The 20,853-nt window shown below is 34.7% G+C and overlaps 2 long non-coding RNA genes across 2 annotated transcripts; both read right to left on the bottom strand.

Moving 5' to 3' along the window:
• Positions 1–9,163: 9,163 nt before the first annotated feature.
• Positions 9,164–9,707, bottom strand: LOC132204959 (uncharacterized). The gene is made up of 3 exons (XR_009442630.1): positions 9,589–9,707; positions 9,388–9,473; positions 9,164–9,320 (listed from the first exon to the last, which is right to left on the bottom strand). It is a non-coding gene; the product is annotated as an uncharacterized LOC132204959 (long non-coding RNA).
• A 4,302-nt stretch (positions 9,708–14,009) lies between these two features.
• Positions 14,010–14,553, bottom strand: LOC132204961 (uncharacterized). Its single transcript, XR_009442631.1, has 3 exons — positions 14,435–14,553; positions 14,234–14,319; positions 14,010–14,166 (listed from the first exon to the last, which is right to left on the bottom strand). It is a non-coding gene; the product is annotated as an uncharacterized LOC132204961 (long non-coding RNA).
• Positions 14,554–20,853: the final 6,300 nt, after the last annotated feature.

Below are 20,853 nucleotides of genomic sequence, written 5' to 3'. Positions count from 1 at the left end.
GGGTTTTGCCCTCAGACAAATAGTCAAATTAACCAATCTTCAATAATTTTCGAAAAAAAAATGGAGTAAACTTAATAAGGGTGGCACTTTAGGGAACAATTTGATCCATCTTGATCGGGTATGCTATCCGTTTTGACCTCAGACAATTAGGGGGACGAGTAATCAACAACTTGACCCATATTCAAGAATTTTCGAAAATAAATTTCGATGAACTGAACGAATATGGCCCTTTAGTGAACAATTTGGTCCATTTTGATCGGATATGCTAGCGGTTTTTACCTCAGACAATTAGGGGCCGAGAAATAATCGACTTGACCCATATTTTAAAATTTTCGAAAAAAAATTTGAAATTAACAGAATGAAAATGGCACTTTAGGGAACATTTTGGTCCATCTTAATCGGATATGCTAGCGGTTTTTACCTCAGACAATTAGGGGCCGAGAAATAATCGACTTGACCCATGTTTTAAAATTTTCGAAAAATAATTTGAAATTAACAGAATGAAAATGGCACTTTAGGGAACATTTTGGTCCATCTTAATCGGATTTGCAATCGGTTTTGACCTCAGACAAATAGTTATAATTAGTTATAATCGACTTGACCCATATTCAACAATTTTCGAAAAAAAATTTCGAATAAACTGAACGAAAATGGTTTTTAGGGAACAATTTGTTCCATCTTGATCGGACACGCTATCGGTTTTTACCTCACACAATTAGGGGCTGACTCAAGTAAAAATCGTGTGCCATTAAATAGCCTTTCCGAAACCTTTCAATAGCTTTTAAGAAACCTTTATCACTTCATGTAGCTGAAATGGAAGCTGAAGCCATTCGCAAACCTTTCATATAGCGACGCTTTATTCTTTTGTAGCGACACCTTTCAGATCGCTTTCCAAAGCCTTTCAGGTGAACAGTGACGTCATTTATTTCATGACGTCACGGGGAATGAAACATTTAGAAATTCGTTTTTGGTGACTATTTATTGACAAAAAATAGAAAAAAATCACAATAATTTCAAATGGAAACTCACTCGTCATCTTGCCGTAAAATCATTTCTCCCAAGAGAGAACCAAAATTGTCGCGCGTCTGTTTTCTATGCCGAGCGGGCGCATCCTTTGCACTTGCAGCAACTGAAATCATAAAAGAGACGCAAACATTAATTTGAGTCAAATAAAAATCGTTTTTTAATCACGCGACCTGCTAGATATTTGTTCCCTGCACTTTTGAAGCTAGAGCCTTTAAGGGTTGGTGCCTGGGCGCCGTACTAGGAGGCTGCTGCTCATCTGAAAACAAATTAATCGCGTTTATTAGCCGCAGTGATTTTTTTTAAGCATTTTTTTAAATTATTTTCTTCTGATTTTCTCGATTTTAACTTCAAATTAGAATTGAAAACTCACCGTAATATTTAACAGGCTATCGGCGTTTTCTTCAGCTTTGCACAAAGCGGGCGAATAACGAATTTTGAAGATTTTTTCGGCAGCATCTCTTTTTAACAAACCCATACCGGCCAACCGCCGAGCGGGACTGAAGAGAAACTCGCATTCTCGCAAAGGGGATGAAATGGGGCAACCTGGGGACTATTGTAGGTGCCGTGCATTATCTGAACCACCTGAACTGCATAAGAAAGTATGCAGCAAAACACTTAACAATAGGCACAGCGGATCGGGTCGTCCAAAATATTAAGAAATAAGAGATGCTTGCTGCAGCCCAAAACACAAATTTATCACGGTGCTGTCTAGCCTCCCTTTACTTACAACCAAAATTTTCTTTAATTAATTATGGCAAATCTGGGAACTCTGATAAATTTTAAAATAACATAATTAAAATGAGAATAAAAATCTGCATCTTTTGGTGGTAGTTAAAATAATAATTAATTAATTTAAGGGTTTAAGGTCACTAGTGCAGGGGCCAACCCTTAGCACCTATTGGAATAAAAACTTTTGCTTGCATTGCATCTTATAATTTTGGACTGATGAGAGGTAGAACCATATTTTTCTGTTAATTACGTGCAAAGTATTAGCAACCATTAGTTTTGTGTGATAGACACGTTTTTTGCCATTCCTAATTATTTTTAAATTAACCCGTTAGAGCAGGGTACTTGCTATGCATATAACTTAAATAAGAAATGTTCAATTAAGATACAGAATAATAATTACGTAGTTGTGACCTTTTTCTTGAATACATTTTTGTAATTAAAGTGCAAAATTGAGAAATTATGCATATTGCTAAAATTCTAAAAATTTATTTTTATAATATTTATATGGAGGGATCAAAGCCGCATCTTTTGTGATAATTCGATCAAATAATATTAAACCGTTCTCGAGATAATTAGCAAAAACTAAAGTTTCGCCGCCAAAGTATGGAACGCTTGAAAGCGGAGGTCCACTTGCTGCAAGTGTGTGTCGGCGCTAAAAGAGATTTTATTTTTCGGTGAATGAAAAATGTGTATCTCTGGTTCTATCAGTCCGATTAAGGTGATTTTTAAAAAATCGAATATATTTTCTTAATTCAAAAAAGAAAGGTTATATGACGCTTGAAGCCATCTTTAAGGCAAATGCCTCAATTTAATTTTTTCTCAAAATTGAAAAATGAATTAATTAATTATTTCTTTATCAGGTACGAATTAAAGGAATTTTATAAATCCATCCCGAAAAATCAATGGTTAGATTTTTTCCAAGATTATACAAATTTATAATTGTTACTAGAACTGATAAATATAGAATAACAATTAAATTAATAATTATTTTTTTAAAACGACTTACTATAAGCAAAATGTTTCAACGCAATCTAATTACTATTTGCATACACGCGCAAAATGGCATTGTATGTTAGCTTAATTCAAACTTGCATCGCTTCAATGATCACATGAAGTTAATTTTAATAATAAATATTTTATATTTTACTTCAAACTGCTCTCCTCCCGCCGTGCACTTTAAGATTTTCGTAAGCAGAGCTGAGGAGCGACGTTGCATTTTCGACAGGACTCGTAAAAACATTCTTGACCGCGGCCCAAGCAGCAAGCAGAGAGAGGTGGAATTATTCTAAAAAAAAAAAAAAGAATCTTCCCTATTATTATTGCAACCCGTGCGAGGCTTTGTTAGGACAGTGGCGCGGGCCCATGCAGTTGATGACGTCATTGCATTATGCTCAAACGCACGCTGCACTATGAAAAGCTACAGAAAGGCTTGGGACAGGGTCGCGAGATAAATAGAAAAAAAATCAAAGATACGCGAACAAGCTGAATGGTTGCGGAATGGCTTCTGAATGGGTTCGTAATTCACGGGGAAATTGTCAACATGTAAAATATAATATTAAAGGCTTGAGAAAAGGTTAGGAAAGGTTTCATCAAAGTAAGAGAAAATTGGTCGTTTTCTTGACTGTCTTTAGAAAGGTATCTTAAAGGTTTCGGAAAGGTTTAAAATCTCTCTGAATGGCTTCGGAAAGACAAGTTAAATGTTTCAGAAAGGCTACGGACAGGAAACAAATTTTACTTGAGGAGGTATAGATGAATCAACTTAAATTCAAAAATTTTCGAAAAAAAATTTCAAATAAACTGAACGAATATGGCTTTTTAGGCAACAATTTGGTCCATCTTGATCGGATATGCTATCCGTTTTTAATTCAGACAATTAGGGGTCGAGTTATAAGCGACTTGAATCATATTAAAAAAGTTTCGAAAAAAAATTTCGAATTAACTGAACGAAATGGCCCTTTAGGGAACAATTTGGTCCTTCTTGATCGGATATGCTATCCGTTTTGATTTCAGACAATTAGGGGTCGAGTTATAGCCGACTTGAATCATATTCAAAAATTTTCGAAAAAAAATTTCAAATAAACTGAACGAAAATGGCACTTTAGTGAACAATTTAGTCCATCTTGATCGGATATGCTATCGGTTTTGACTTCAGACAATCCGGGACCAAGTTATAATCGACTCGTCCCATATTCAAAAATTTTCTTAAAAAATTTCGAATAAACTTAATGAAAATTGAACTTAAGGGAACAATTTGGTCCCTCTTGAAAGGATATGCTAACGGTTTTGACCTCAGACAAATAGGGGCTGAGTTATATTCGGCATGGGTATATTCAAAAATTTTCGAAAAAAATTTCGAATTAACTGAACGAAAATGGCACTTTAGGGAATAATTTGGTACATCTTGATTGGATATGCTATCGGTTTTGACCTCAGACAATTAAGGGCCGAGTTATAAACGGCAAAATACATATTCAAAAATTTTTGAAAAAAATTTCAAATAATTAGAATGAAAATGGCACTTATGGGAACAATTTAGTCCATCTTGATCGGATATGCTATCCGTTTTGACCTCAGACAATTCGGGACCAAGTTATAAACGACTCGACCCATAATCAAAAATTTTCGGAAAAACATTTCGAATAAACTTAATGAAAATGGCACTTATGGGAACAATTTGGTCCTTCTTAATCGGATATGCTATCGGTTTTGACCTCAGACAATTCGGGACCGAGTTATAAACGATTTGACCCATATTTAAAAATTTTCGAAAAAAAATTTGTAATAAACTTAATGAAAATTGCACTTAAGGGAACAATTTGGTCCCTCTTGAAAGGATATACTATCGGTTTTGCCCTCAGACAAATAGGGGCCAGTTATTGAAAAATCAACCAATATTCAAAAATTTTCGAAAAAAAATTTGGAATTAACAGAATGAAAATGGCACTTTAGGGAACATTTTGGTCCATCTTAATCGGATATGCTATCGGTTTTGACCTCAGACAAATAGGGGCCGAGTTATATTCGGCATGGGTATATTCAAAAATTTTCGAAAAAAATTTCGAATTAACTGAACGAAAATGGCACTTTAGGGAATAATTTGGTACATCTTGATTGGATATGCTCTCGGTTTTGACCACAGACAATTAGGGGCCGAGTTATAAACGGCATGATACATATTCAAAATTTTTCATAAAAAAATTTCGAATAAACTTATTGAAAATTGCACTTAAGGGAACAATTTGGTCCCTCTTGAAAGGATATGCTAGCGGTTTTTACGTCAGACAATTAGGGGCCGAGAAATAATCGACTTGACCCATATTTGAAAATTTTCGAAAAAAAATTTGAAATTAACAGAATGAAAATGGCACTTTAGGGAACATTTTGGTCCATCTTAATCGGATATGCTATCGGTTTAGACCTCAGACAAATAGGGGCCGAGTTATAAACGGCATGACCCATATTCAAAAATTTTCGTAAAAAAAATTTCGAATAAACTGAACGAAAATGGCACTTTAGAGGACAATTTGGTCCATCTTGAACGGATATGCTATCCGTTTTGACCTCATGCAATTCGGGACCAAGTTATAAACGACTCGACCCATAATCAAAAAGTATCGGAAAAACATTTCGAATAAACTTAATGAAAATGGCACTTATGGGAACAATTTGGTCCTTCTTAATCGGATATGCTATCGGTTTTGACCTCAGAGAATTCGGGACCGAGTTATAAACGATTTGACCCATATTTAAAAATTTTCGAAAAAAAATTTGGAATAAACAGAATGAAAATGGCACTTTAGGGAACAATTTGGTCCTTCTTGATCGGATATGCTATTGGTTTTGACTTCAGACAATCCGGGACCGAGTTATACTCGACTCGTCCCATATTCAAAAATTTTCGTAAAAAAATTTCGAATAAACTTAATGAAAATTGCACTTAAGGGAACAATTTGGTCCCTCTTGAAAGGATATGCTATCGGTTTTGCCCTCAGACTAATAGGGGCCAGTTATTGAAAAATCAACCAATATTCAAAAATTTTCGAAAAAAAATTTGGAATTAACAGAATGAAAATGGCACTTTAGGGAACATTTTGGTCCATCTTAATCGGATATGCTATCGGTTTTGACCTCAGACAAATAGGGGCCGAGTTATATTCGGCATGGGTATATTCAAAAATTTTCGAAAAAAATTTCGAATTAACTGAACGAAAATGGCACTTTAGGGAACAATTTGGTACATCTTGATTGGATATGCTCTCGGTTTTGACCACAGACAATTAGGGGCCGAGTTATAAACGGCATGATACATATTCAAAAATTTTTGGTCCATCTTGATCGGATATGCAATTGGTTTTGACCTCAGACAATTCGGGACCGAGTTATAAACGATTTGTCCCATATTTAAAAATTTTCGAAAAAAAATTTGGAATAAACAGAATGAAAATGGCACTTTAGGGAACAATTTGGTCCTTCTTGAACGGATATGCTATTGGTTTTGACTTCAGACAATCCGGGACCAAGTTATAATCGACTCGTCCCATATTCAAAAATTTTCGTAAAAAAATTTCGAATAAACTTAATGAAAATTGCACTTAAGGGAACAATTTGGTCCCTCTTGAAAGGATATGCTATCGGTTTTGCCCTCAGACAAATAGGGGCCAGTTATTGAAAAATCAACCAATATTCAAAAATTTTCGAAAAAAAATTTGGAATTAACAGAATAAAAATGGCACTTTAGGGAACATTTTGGTCCATCTTAATCGGATATGCTATCGGTTTTGACCTCTGACAAATAGGGGCCGAGTTATATTCGGCATGGGTATATTCAAAAATTTTCGAAAAATATTTGGAATAAACAGAATGAAAATGGCACTTTAGGGAACAATTTGGTACATCTTGATTGGATATGCTATCGGTTTTGACCTCTGACAAATAGGGGCCGAGTTATATTCGGCATGTGTATATTCAAAAATTTTCGAAAAAAATTTCGAATTAACTGGACGAAAATGGCACTTTAGGGAATAATTTGGTACATCTTGATTGGATATGCTCTCGGTTTTGACCACAGACAATTAGGGGCCGAGTTATAAACAGCATGATACATATTCAAAAATTTTCGTAAAAAAATTTCGAATAAACTTAATGAAAATTGCACTTAAGGGAACAATTTGTTCTATCTTGATCGGACACGCTATCGGTTTTGACCTCACACAATTAGGGGCCGAGTTATAATCGACTCGTCCCACATTCAAAAATTTTCGTAAAAAAATTTCGAATAAACTTAATGAAAATTGAACTTAAAGGAACAATTTGGTCCCTCTTGAAAGGATATGCTTACGGTTTTGACCTCAGACAAATAGGGGCTGAGTTATATTCGGCATGGGTATATTCAAAAATTTTCGAAAAAAATTTCGAATTAACTGAACGAAAATGGCACTTTAGGGAATAATTTGGTACATCTTGATTGGATATGCTATCGGTTTTGACCTCAGACAATTAAGGGCCGAGTTATAAACGGCAAAATACATATTCAAAAATTTTTGAAAAAAATTTCAAATAATTAGAATGAAAATGGCACTTATGGGAACAATTTAGTCCATCTTGATTGGATATGCTATCCGTTTTGACCTCAGACAATTCGGGACCAAGTTATAAACGACTCGACCCATAATCAAAAATTTTCGAAAAAAATTTCGAATTAACTGAACGAAAATGGCACTTTAGGGAATAATTTGGTACATCTTGATTGGATATGCTATCGGTTTTGACCTCAGACAATTAAGGGCCGAGTTATAAACGGCAAAATACATATTCAAAAATTTTTGAAAAAAATTTCAAATAATTAGAATGAAAATGGCACTTATGGGAACAATTTAGTCCATCTTGATTGGATATGCTATCCGTTTTGACCTCAGACAATTCGGGACCAAGTTATAAACGACTCGACCCATAATCAAAAATTTTCGGAAAAACATTTCGAATAAACTTAATGAAAATGGCACTTATGGGAACAATTTGGTCCTTCTTAATCGGATATGCTATCGGTTTTGACCTCAGACAATTCGGGACCGAGTTATAAACGATTTGACCCATATTTAAAAATTTTCGAAAAAAAATTTGTAATAAACTTAATGAAAATTGCACTTAACGGAACAATTTGGTCCCTCTTGAAAGGATATGCTATCGGTTTTGCCCTCAGACAAATAGGGGCCAGTTATTGAAAAATCAACCAATATTCAAAAATTTTCGAAAAAAAATTTGGAATTAACAGAATGAAAATGGCACTTTAGGGAACATTTTGGTCCATCTTAATCGGATATGCTATCGGTTTTGACCTCAGACAAATAGGGGCCGAGTTATATTCGGCATGGGTATATTCAAAAATTTTCGAAAAAAATTTCGAATTAACTGAACGAAAATGGCACTTTAGGGAATAATTTGGTACATCTTGATTGGATATGCTCTCGGTTTTGACCACAGACAATTAGGGGCCGAGTTATAAACGGCATGATACATATTCAAAAATTTTCATAAAAAAATTTCGAATAAACTTATTGAAAATTGCACTTAAGGGAACAATTTGGTCCCTCTTGAAAGGATATGCTAGCGGTTTTTACCTCAGACAATTAGGGGCCGAGAAATAATCGACTTGACCCATATTTTAAAATTTTCGAAAAAAAATTTGAAATTAACAGAATGAAAATGGCACTTTAGGGAACATTTTGGTCCATCTTAATCGGATATGCTAGCGGTTTTTACCTCAGACAATTAGGGGCCGAGAAATAATCGACTTGACCCATGTTTTAAAATTTTCGAAAAATAATTTGAAATTAACAGAATGAAAATGGCACTTTAGGGAACATTTTGGTCCATCTTAATCGGATTTGCAATCGGTTTTGACCTCAGACAAATAGTTATAATTAGTTATAATCGACTTGACCCATATTCAACAATTTTCGAAAAAAAATTTCGAATAAACTGAACGAAAATGGTTTTTAGGGAACAATTTGTTCCATCTTGATCGGACACGCTATCGGTTTTGACCTCACACAATTAGGGGCTGACTCAAGTAAAAATCGTGTGCCATTAAATAGCCTTTCCGAAACCTTTCAATAGCTTTTAAGAAACCTTTATCACTTCATGTAGCTGAAATGGAAGCTGAAGCCATTCGCAAACCTTTCAGATGCCATTATTTTGAAAAATTAATGGCTTCGGAAAGGTTTTGAGGGAAGCCTTTACGAAACCTTTCCGATCGCTGTACCAAGCCCTTCCGTAAGCTTTCATATAGCGACGCTTTATTCTTTTGTAGCGACACCTTTCAGATCGCTTTCCAAAGCCTTTCAGGTGAACAGTGACGTCATTTATTTCATGACGTCACGGGGAATGAAACATTTAGAAATTCGTTTTTGGTGACTATTTATTGACAAAAAATAGAAAAAAATCACAATAATTTCAAATGGAACTCACTCGTCATCTTGCCGTAAAATCATTTCTCCCAAGAGAGAACCAAATTGTCGCGCGTCTGTTTCTATGCCGAGCGGGCGCATCCTTTGCACTTGCAGCAACTGAAATCATAAAAGAGACGCAAACATTAATTTGAGTCAAATAAAAATCGTTTTTTAATCACGCGACCTGCTAGATATTTGTTCCCTGCACTTTTGAAGCTAGAGCCTTTAAGGGTTGGTGCCTGGGCGCCGTACTAGGAGGCTGCTGCTCATCTGAAAACAAATTAATCGCGTTTTATTAGCCGCAGTGATTTTTTTTAAGCATTTTTTTAAATTATTTTCTTCTGATTTTCTCGATTTTAACTTCAAATTAGAATTGAAAACTCACCGTAATATTTAACAGGCTATCGGCGTTTCCTTCAGCTTTGCACAAAGCGGGCGAATAACGAATTTTGAAGATTTTTTCGGCAGCATCTCTTTTTAACAAACCATACCGGCCAACCGCCGAGCGCGACTGAAGAGAAACTCGCATTCTCGCAAAGGGGATGAAATGTGGCAACCTGGGGACTATTGTGTGTGCCGTGCATTATCTGAACCACCTGAACTGCATAAGAAAGTATGCAGCAAAACACTTAACAATAGGCACAGCGGATCGGGTCGTCCAAAATATTAAGAAATAAGAGATGCTTGCTGCAGCCCAAAACACAAATTTATCACGGTGCTGTCTAGCCTCCCTTTTCTTACAACCAAAATTTTCTTTAATTAATTATGCAAATCTGGGAACTCTGATAAATTTTAAAATATCATAATTAAAATGAGAATAAAAATCTGCATCTTTTGGTGGTAGTTAAAATAAAAATTAATTAATTTAAGGGTTTAAGGTCACTAGTGCAGGGGCCAACCCTTAGCACCTATTGGAATAAAAACTTTTGCTTGCATTGCATCTTATAATTTTGGACTGATGAGAGGTAGAACCATATTTTTCTGTTAATTACGTGCAAAGTATTAGCAACCATTAGTTTTGTGTGATAGACACGTTTTTTGCCATTCCTAATTATTTTTAAATAAACCCGTTAGAGCAGGGTACTTGCTATGCATATAACTTAAATAAGAAATGTTCAATTAAGATACAGAATAATAATTACGTAGTTGTGACCTTTTTCTTGAATACATTTTTGTAATTAAAGTGCAAAATTGAGAAATTATGCATATTGCTAAAATTCTAAAAATTTATTTTTATAATATTTATATGGAGGGATCAAAGCCGCACCTTTAGTGATAATTCGATCAAATAATATTAAACCGTTCTCGAGATAATTAGCAAAAACTAAAGTTTCGCCGCCAAAGTATGGAACGCTTGAAAGCGGAGGTCCACTTGCTGCAAGTGTGTGTCGGCGCTAAAAGAGATTTTATTTTTCGGTGAATGAAAAATGTGTATCTCTGGTTCTATCAGTCCGATTTAGGTGATTTTTAAAAAATCGAATATATTTTCTTAATTCAAAAAAGAAAGGTTATATGACGCTTGAAGCCATCTTTAAGGCAAATGCCTCAATTTAATTTTTTCTCAAAATTGAAAAATGAATTAATTAATTATTTCTTTATCAGGTACGAATTAAAGGAATTTTATAAATCCATCCCGAAAAATCAATGGTTAGATTTTTTCCAAGATTATACAAATTTATAATTGTTACTAGAACTGATAAATATAGAATAACAATTAAATTAATAATTATTTTTTTAAAACGACTTACTATAAGCAAAATGTTTCAACGCAATCTAATTACTATTTGCATACACGCGCAAAATGGCATTGTATGTTAGCTTAATTCAAACTTGCATCGCTTCAATGATCACATGAAGTTAATTTTAATAATAAATATTTTATATTTTACTTCAAACTGCTCTCCTCCCGCCGTGCACTTTAAGATTTTCGTAAGCAGAGCTGAGGAGCGACGTTGCATTTTCGACAGGACTCGTAAAAACATTCTTGACCGCGGCCCAAGCAGCAAGCAGAGAGAGGTGGAATAATTCTAAAAAAAAAAAAAAGAATCTTCCCTATTATTATTGCAACCCGTGCGAGGCTTTGTTAGGACAGTGGCGCGGGCCCATGCAGTTGATGACGTCATTGCATTATGCTCAAACGCACGCTGCACTATGAAAAGCTACAGAAAGGCTTGGGACAGGGTCGCGAGATAAATAGAAAAAAAATCAAAGATACGCGAACAAGCTGAATGGTTGCGGAATGGCTTCTGAATGGGTTCGTAATTCACGGGGAAATTGTCAACATGTAAAATATAATATTAAAGGCTTGAGAAAAGGTTAGGAAAGGTTTCATCAAAGTAAGAGAAAATTGGTCGTTTTCTTGACTGTCTTTAGAAAGGTATCTTAAAGGTTTCGGAAAGGTTTAAAATCTCTCTGAATGGCTTCGGAAAGACAAGTTAAATGTTTCAGAAAGGCTACGGACAGGAAACAAATTTTACTTGAGGAGGTATAGATGAATCAACTTAAATTCAAAAATTTTCGAAAAAAAATTTCAAATAAACTGAACGAATATGGCTTTTTAGGCAACAATTTGGTCCATCTTGATCGGATATGCTATCCGTTTTTAATTCAGACAATTAGGGGTCGAGTTATAAGCGACTTGAATCATATTAAAAAAGTTTCGAAAAAAAATTTCGAATTAACTGAACGAAATGGCCCTTTAGGGAACAATTTGGTCCTTCTTGATCGGATATGCTATCCGTTTTGATTTCAGACAATTAGGGGTCGAGTTATAGCCGACTTGAATCATATTCAAAAATTTTCGAAAAAAAATTTCAAATAAACTGAACGAAAATGGCACTTTAGTGAACAATTTAGTCCATCTTGATCGGATATGCTATCGGTTTTGACTTCAGACAATCCGGGACCAAGTTATAATCGACTCGTCCCATATTCAAAAATTTTCGTAAAAAAATTTCGAATAAACTTAATGAAAATTGAACTTAAGGGAACAATTTGGTCCCTCTTGAAAGGATATGCTAACGGTTTTGACCTCAGACAAATAGGGGCTGAGTTATATTCGGCATATATTCAAAAATTTTCGAAAAAAATTTCGAATTAACTGAACGAAAATGGCACTTTAGGGAATAATTTGGTACATCTTGATTGGATATGCTATCGGTTTTGACCTCAGACAATTAAGGGCCGAGTTATAAACGGCAAAATACATATTCAAAAATTTTTGAAAAAAATTTCAAATAATTAGAATGAAAATGGCACTTATGGGAACAATTTAGTCCATCTTGATCGGATATGCTATCCGTTTTGACCTCAGACAATTCGGGACCAAGTTATAAACGACTCGACCCATAATCAAAAATTTTCGGAAAAACATTTCGAATAAACTTAATGAAAATGGCACTTATGGGAACAATTTGGTCCTTCTTAATCGGATATGCTATCGGTTTTGACCTCAGACAATTCGGGACCGAGTTATAAACGATTTGACCCATATTTAAAAATTTTCGAAAAAAAATTTGTAATAAACTTAATGAAAATTGCACTTAAGGGAACAATTTGGTCCCTCTTGAAAGGATATGCTATCGGTTTTGCCCTCAGACAAATAGGGGCCAGTTATTGAAAAATCAACCAATATTCAAAAATTTTCGAAAAAAAATTTGGAATTAACAGAATGAAAATGGCACTTTAGGGAACATTTTGGTCCATCTTAATCGGATATGCTATCGGTTTTGACCTCAGACAAATAGGGGCCGAGTTATATTCGGCATGGGTATATTCAAAAATTTTCGAAAAAAATTTCGAATTAACTGAACGAAAATGGCACTTTAGGGAATAATTTGGTACATCTTGATTGGATATGCTCTCGGTTTTGACCACAGACAATTAGGGGCCGAGTTATAAACGGCATGATACATATTCAAAAATTTTCATAAAAAAATTTCGAATAAACTTATTGAAAATTGCACTTAAGGGAACAATTTGGTCCCTCTTGAAAGGATATGCTAGCGGTTTTTACCTCAGACAATTAGGGGCCGAGAAATAATCGACTTGACCCATATTTTAAAATTTTCGAAAAAAAATTTGAAATTAACAGAATGAAAATGGCACTTTAGGGAACATTTTGGTCCATCTTAATCGGATATGCTAGCGGTTTTTACCTCAGACAATTAGGGGCCGAGAAATAATCGACTTGACCCATGTTTTAAAATTTTCGAAAAATAATTTGAAATTAACAGAATGAAAATGGCACTTTAGGGAACATTTTGGTCCATCTTAATCGGATTTGCAATCGGTTTTGACCTCAGACAAATAGTTATAATTAGTTATAATCGACTTGACCCATATTCAACAATTTTCGAAAAAAAATTTCGAATAAACTGAACGAAAATGGTTTTTAGGGAACAATTTGTTCCATCTTGATCGGACACGCTATCGGTTTTGACCTCACACAATTAGGGGCTGACTCAAGTAAAAATCGTGTGCCATTAAATAGCCTTTCCGAAACCTTTCAATAGCTTTTAAGAAACCTTTATCACTTCATGTAGCTGAAATGGAAGCTGAAGCCATTCGCAAACCTTTCAGATGCCATTATTTTGAAAAATTAATGGCTTCGGAAAGGTTTTGAGGGAAGCCTTTACGAAACCTTTCCGATCGCTGTACCAAGCCCTTCCGTAAGCTTTCATATAGCGACGCTTTATTCTTTTGTAGCGACACCTTTCAGATCGCTTTCCAAAGCCTTTCAGGTGAACAGTGACGTCATTTATTTCATGACGTCACGGGGAATGAAACATTTAGAAATTCGTTTTTGGTGACTATTTATTGACAAAAAATAGAAAAAAATCACAATAATTTCAAATGGAACTCACTCGTCATCTTGCCGTAAAATCATTTCTCCCAAGAGAGAACCAAATTGTCGCGCGTCTGTTTCTATGCCGAGCGGGCGCATCCTTTGCACTTGCAGCAACTGAAATCATAAAAGAGACGCAAACATTAATTTGAGTCAAATAAAAATCGTTTTTTAATCACGCGACCTGCTAGATATTTGTTCCCTGCACTTTTGAAGCTAGAGCCTTTAAGGGTTGGTGCCTGGGCGCCGTACTAGGAGGCTGCTGCTCATCTGAAAACAAATTAATCGCGTTTTATTAGCCGCAGTGATTTTTTTTAAGCATTTTTTTAAATTATTTTCTTCTGATTTTCTCGATTTTAACTTCAAATTAGAATTGAAAACTCACCGTAATATTTAACAGGCTATCGGCGTTTCCTTCAGCTTTGCACAAAGCGGGCGAATAACGAATTTTGAAGATTTTTTCGGCAGCATCTCTTTTTAACAAACCATACCGGCCAACCGCCGAGCGCGACTGAAGAGAAACTCGCATTCTCGCAAAGGGGATGAAATGTGGCAACCTGGGGACTATTGTGTGTGCCGTGCATTATCTGAACCACCTGAACTGCATAAGAAAGTATGCAGCAAAACACTTAACAATAGGCACAGCGGATCGGGTCGTCCAAAATATTAAGAAATAAGAGATGCTTGCTGCAGCCCAAAACACAAATTTATCACGGTGCTGTCTAGCCTCCCTTTTCTTACAACCAAAATTTTCTTTAATTAATTATGCAAATCTGGGAACTCTGATAAATTTTAAAATATCATAATTAAAATGAGAATAAAAATCTGCATCTTTTGGTGGTAGTTAAAATAAAAATTAATTAATTTAAGGGTTTAAGGTCACTAGTGCAGGGGCCAACCCTTAGCACCTATTGGAATAAAAACTTTTGCTTGCATTGCATCTTATAATTTTGGACTGATGAGAGGTAGAACCATATTTTTCTGTTAATTACGTGCAAAGTATTAGCAACCATTAGTTTTGTGTGATAGACACGTTTTTTGCCATTCCTAATTATTTTTAAATAAACCCGTTAGAGCAGGGTACTTGCTATGCATATAACTTAAATAAGAAATGTTCAATTAAGATACAGAATAATAATTACGTAGTTGTGACCTTTTTCTTGAATACATTTTTGTAATTAAAGTGCAAAATTGAGAAATTATGCATATTGCTAAAATTCTAAAAATTTATTTTTATAATATTTATATGGAGGGATCAAAGCCGCACCTTTAGTGATAATTCGATCAAATAATATTAAACCGTTCTCGAGATAATTAGCAAAAACTAAAGTTTCGCCGCCAAAGTATGGAACGCTTGAAAGCGGAGGTCCACTTGCTGCAAGTGTGTGTCGGCGCTAAAAGAGATTTTATTTTTCGGTGAATGAAAAATGTGTATCTCTGGTTCTATCAGTCCGATTTAGGTGATTTTTAAAAAATCGAATATATTTTCTTAATTCAAAAAAGAAAGGTTATATGACGCTTGAAGCCATCTTTAAGGCAAATGCCTCAATTTAATTTTTTCTCAAAATTGAAAAATGAATTAATTAATTATTTCTTTATCAGGTACGAATTAAAGGAATTTTATAAATCCATCCCGAAAAATCAATGGTTAGATTTTTTCCAAGATTATACAAATTTATAATTGTTACTAGAACTGATAAATATAGAATAACAATTAAATTAATAATTATTTTTTTAAAACGACTTACTATAAGCAAAATGTTTCAACGCAATCTAATTACTATTTGCATACACGCGCAAAATGGCATTGTATGTTAGCTTAATTCAAACTTGCATCGCTTCAATGATCACATGAAGTTAATTTTAATAATAAATATTTTATATTTTACTTCAAACTGCTCTCCTCCCGCCGTGCACTTTAAGATTTTCGTAAGCAGAGCTGAGGAGCGACGTTGCATTTTCGACAGGACTCGTAAAAACATTCTTGACCGCGGCCCAAGCAGCAAGCAGAGAGAGGTGGAATAATTCTAAAAAAAAAAAAAAGAATCTTCCCTATTATTATTGCAACCCGTGCGAGGCTTTGTTAGGACAGTGGCGCGGGCCCATGCAGTTGATGACGTCATTGCATTATGCTCAAACGCACGCTGCACTATGAAAAGCTACAGAAAGGCTTGGGACAGGGTCGCGAGATAAATAGAAAAAAAATCAAAGATACGCGAACAAGCTGAATGGTTGCGGAATGGCTTCTGAATGGGTTCGTAATTCACGGGGAAATTGTCAACATGTAAAAAATAATATTAAAGGCTTGAGAAAAGGTTAGGAAAGGTTTCATCAAAGTAAGAGAAAATTGGTCGTTTTCTTGACTGTCTTTAGAAAGGTATCTTAAAGGTTTCGGAAAGGTTTAAAATCTCTCTGAATGGCTTCGGAAAGACAAGTTAAATGTTTCAGAAAGGCTACGGACAGGAAACAAATTTTACTTGAGGAGGTATAGATGAATCAACTTAAATTCAAAAATTTTCGAAAAAAAATTTCAAATAAACTGAACGAATATGGCTTTTTAGGCAACAATTTGGTCCATCTTGATCGGATATGCTATCCGTTTTTAATTCAGACAATTAGGGGTCGAGTTATAAGCGACTTGAATCATATTCAAAAAGTTTCGAAAAAAAATTTCGAATTAACTGAACGAAATGGCCCTTTAGGGAACAATTTGGTCCTTCTTGATCGGATATGCTATCCGTTTTGATTTCAGACAATTAGGGGTCGAGTTATAGCCGACTTGAATCATATTCAAAAATTTTCGAAAAAAAATTTCAAATAAACTGAACGAAAATGGCACTTTAGTGAACAATTTAGTCCATCTTGATCGGATATGCTATCGGTTTTGACTTCAGACAATCCGGGACCAAGTTATAATCGACTCGTCCCATATTCAAAAATTTTCGTAAAAAAATTTCGAATAAACTTAATGAAAATTGAACTTAAGGGAACAATTTGGTCCCTCTTGAAAGGATATGCTAACGGTTTTGACCTCAGACAAATAGGGGCTGAGTTATATTCGGCATATATTCAAAAATTTTCGAAAAAAATTTCGAATTAACTGAACGAAAATGGCACTTTAGGGAATAATTTGGTACATCTTGATTGGATATGCTATCGGTTTTGACCTCAGACAATTAAGGGCCGAGTTATAAACGGCAAAATACATATTCAAAAATTTTTGAAAAAAATTTCAAATAATTAGAATGAAAATGGCACTTATGGGAACAATTTAGTCCATCTTGATCGGATATGCTATCCGTTTTGACCTCAGACAATTCGGGACCAAGTTATAAACGACTCGACCCATAATCAAAAATTTTCGGAAAAACATTTCGAATAAACTTAATGAAAATGGCACTTATGGGAACAATTTGGTCCTTCTTAATCGGATATGCTATCGGTTTTGACCTCAGACAATTCGGGACCGAGTTATAAACGATTTGACCCATATTTAAAAATTTTCGAAAAAATTTGTAATAAACTTAATGAAAATTGCACTTAAGGGAACAATTTGGTCCCTCTTGAAAGGATATGCTATCGGTTTTGCCCTCAGACAAATAGGGGCCAGTTATTGAAAAATCAACCAATATTCAAAAATTTTCGAAAAAAAATTTGGAATTAACAGAATGAAAATGGCACTTTAGGGAACATTTTGGTCCATCTTAATCGGATATGCTATCGGTTTTGACCTCAGACAAATAGGGGCCGAGTTATATTCGGCATGGGTATATTCAAAAATTTTCGAAAAAAATTTCGAATTAACTGAACGAAAATGGCACTTTAGGGAATAATTTGGTACATCTTGATTGGATATGCTCTCGGTTTTGACCACAGACAATTAGGGGCCGAGTTATAAACGGCATGATACATATTCAAAAATTTTCATAAAAAAATTTCGAATAAACTTATTGAAAATTGCACTTAAGGGAACAATTTGGTCCCTCTTGAAAGGATATGCTAGCGGTTTTTACCTCAGACAATTAGGGGCCGAGAAATAATCGACTTGACCCATATTTTAAAATTTTCGAAAAAAAATTTGAAATTAACAGAATGAAAATGGCACTTTAGGGAACATTTTGGTCCATCTTAATCGGATATGCTATCGGTTTAGACCTCAGACAAATAGGGGCCGAGTTATAAACGGCATGACCCATATTCAAAAATTTTCGTAAAAAAAATTTCGAATAAACTGAACGAAAATGGCACTTTAGAGGACAATTTGGTCCATCTTGAACGGATATGCTATCCGTTTTGACCTCATGCAATTCGGGACCAAGTTATAAACGACTCGACCCATAATCAAAAATTTTCGGAAAAACATTTCGAATAAACTTAATGAAAATGGCACTTATGGGAACAATTTGGTCCTTCTTAATCGGATATGCTATCGGTTTTGACCTCAGAGAATTCGGGACCGAGTTATAAACGATTTGACCCATATTTAAAAATTTTCGAAAAAAAATTTGGAATAAACAGAATGAAAATGGCACTTTAGGGAACAATTTGGTCCTTCTTGATCGGATATGCTATTGGTTTTGACTTCAGACAATCCGGGACCAAGTTATAATCGACTCGTCCCATATTCAAAAATTTTCGTAAAAAAATTTCGAATAAACTTAATGAAAATTGCACTTAAGGGAACAATTTGGTCCCTCTTGAAAGGATATGCTATCGGTTTTGCCCTCAGACTAATAGGGGCCAGTTATTGAAAAATCAACCAATATTCAAAAATTTTCGAAAAAAAATTTGGAATTAACAGAATGAAAATGGCACTTTAGGGAACATTTTGGTCCATCTTAATCGGATATGCTATCGGTTTTGACCTCAGACAAATAGGGGCCGAGTTATATTCGGCATGGGTATATTCAAAAATTTTCGAAAAAAATTTCGAATTAACTGAACGAAAATGGCACTTTAGGGAACAATTTGGTACATCTTGATTGGATATGCTCTCGGTTTTGACCACAGACAATTAGGGGCCGAGTTATAAACGGCATGATACATATTCAAAAATTTTTGGTCCATCTTGATCGGATATGCAATTGGTTTTGACCTCAGACAATTCGGGACCGAGTTATAAACGATTTGTCCCATATTTAAAAATTTTCGAAAAAAAATTTGGAATAAACAGAATGAAAATGGCACTTTAGGGAACAATTTGGTCCTTCTTGAACGGATATGCTATTGGTTTTGACTTCAGACAATCCGGGACCAAGTTATAATCGACTCGTCCCATATTCAAAAATTTTCGTAAAAAAATTTCGAATAAACTTAATGAAAATTGCACTTAAGGGAACAATTTGGTCCCTCTTGAAAGGATATGCTATCGGTTTTGCCCTCAGACAAATAGGGGCCAGTTATTGAAAAATCAACCAATATTCAAAAATTTTCGAAAAAAAATTTGGAATTAACAGAATAAAAATGGCACTTTAGGGAACATTTTGGTCCATCTTAATCGGATATGCTATCGGTTTTGACCTCTGACAAATAGGGGCCGAGTTATATTCGGCATGGGTATATTCAAAAATTTTCGAAAAATATTTGGAATAAACAGAATGAAATATGCTATCGGTTTTGACCTCAGAGAATTCGGGACCGAGTTATAAACGATTTGACCCATATTTAAAAATTTTCGAAAAAAAATTTGGAATAAACAGAATGAAAATGGCACTTTAGGGAACAATTTGGTCCTTCTTGATCGGATATGCTATTGGTTTTGACTTCAGACAATCCGGGACCGAGTTATACTCGACTCGTCCCATATTCAAAAATTTTCGTAAAAAAATTTCGAATAAACTTAATGAAAATTGCACTTAAGGGAACAATTTGGTCCCTCTTGAAAGGATATGCTATCGGTTTTGCCCTCAGACTAATAGGGGCCAGTTATTGAAAAATCAACCAATATTCAAAAATTTTCGAAAAAAAATTTGGAATTAACAGAATGAAAATGGCACTTTAGGGAACATTTTGGTCCATCTTAATCGGATATGCTATCGGTTTTGACCTCAGACAAATAGGGGCCGAGTTATATTCGGCATGGGTATATTCAAAAATTTTCGAAAAAAATTTCGAATTAACTGAACGAAAATGGCACTTTAGGGAACAACTTGGTACATCTTGATTGGATATGCTCTCGGTTTTGACCACAGACAATTAGGGGCCGAGTTATAAACGGCATGATACATATTCAAAAATTTTTGGTCCATCTTGATCGGATATGCAATTGGTTTTGACCTCAGACAATTCGGGACCGAGTTATAAACGATTTGTCCCATATTTAAAAATTTTCGAAAAAAAATTTGGAATAAACAGAATGAAAATGGCACTTTAGGGAACAATTTGGTCCTTCTTGAACGGATATGCTATTGGTTTTGACTTCAGACAATCCGGGACCAAGTTATAATCGACTCGTCCCATATTCAAAAATTTTCGTAAAAAAATTTCGAATAAACTTAATGAAAATTGCACTTAAGGGAACAATTTGGTCCCTCTTGAAAGGATATGCTATCGGTTTTGCCCTCAGACAAATAGGGGCCGAGTTATATTCGGCATGGGTATATTCAAAAATTTTCGAAAAAAATTTCGAATTAACTGAACGAAAATGGCACTTTAGGGAATAATTTGGTACATCTTGATTGGATATGCTATCGGTTTTGACCTCAGACAATTAAGGGCCGAGTTATAAACGGCAAAATACATATTCAAAAATTTTTGAAAAAAATTTCAAATAATTAGAATGAAAATGGCACTTATGGGAACAAT

Source organism: Neocloeon triangulifer, unplaced genomic scaffold, assembly GCF_031216515.1.
Source record: "Neocloeon triangulifer isolate White Clay Creek 2 clone unplaced genomic scaffold, ASM3121651v1 ptg000026l, whole genome shotgun sequence".
Lineage (NCBI taxonomy): Eukaryota > Metazoa > Arthropoda > Insecta > Ephemeroptera > Baetidae > Neocloeon > Neocloeon triangulifer.
The sequence above is the reverse complement of the archived record's forward strand: the minus strand, read 5'-3'. Positions and strand labels throughout refer to the sequence as shown.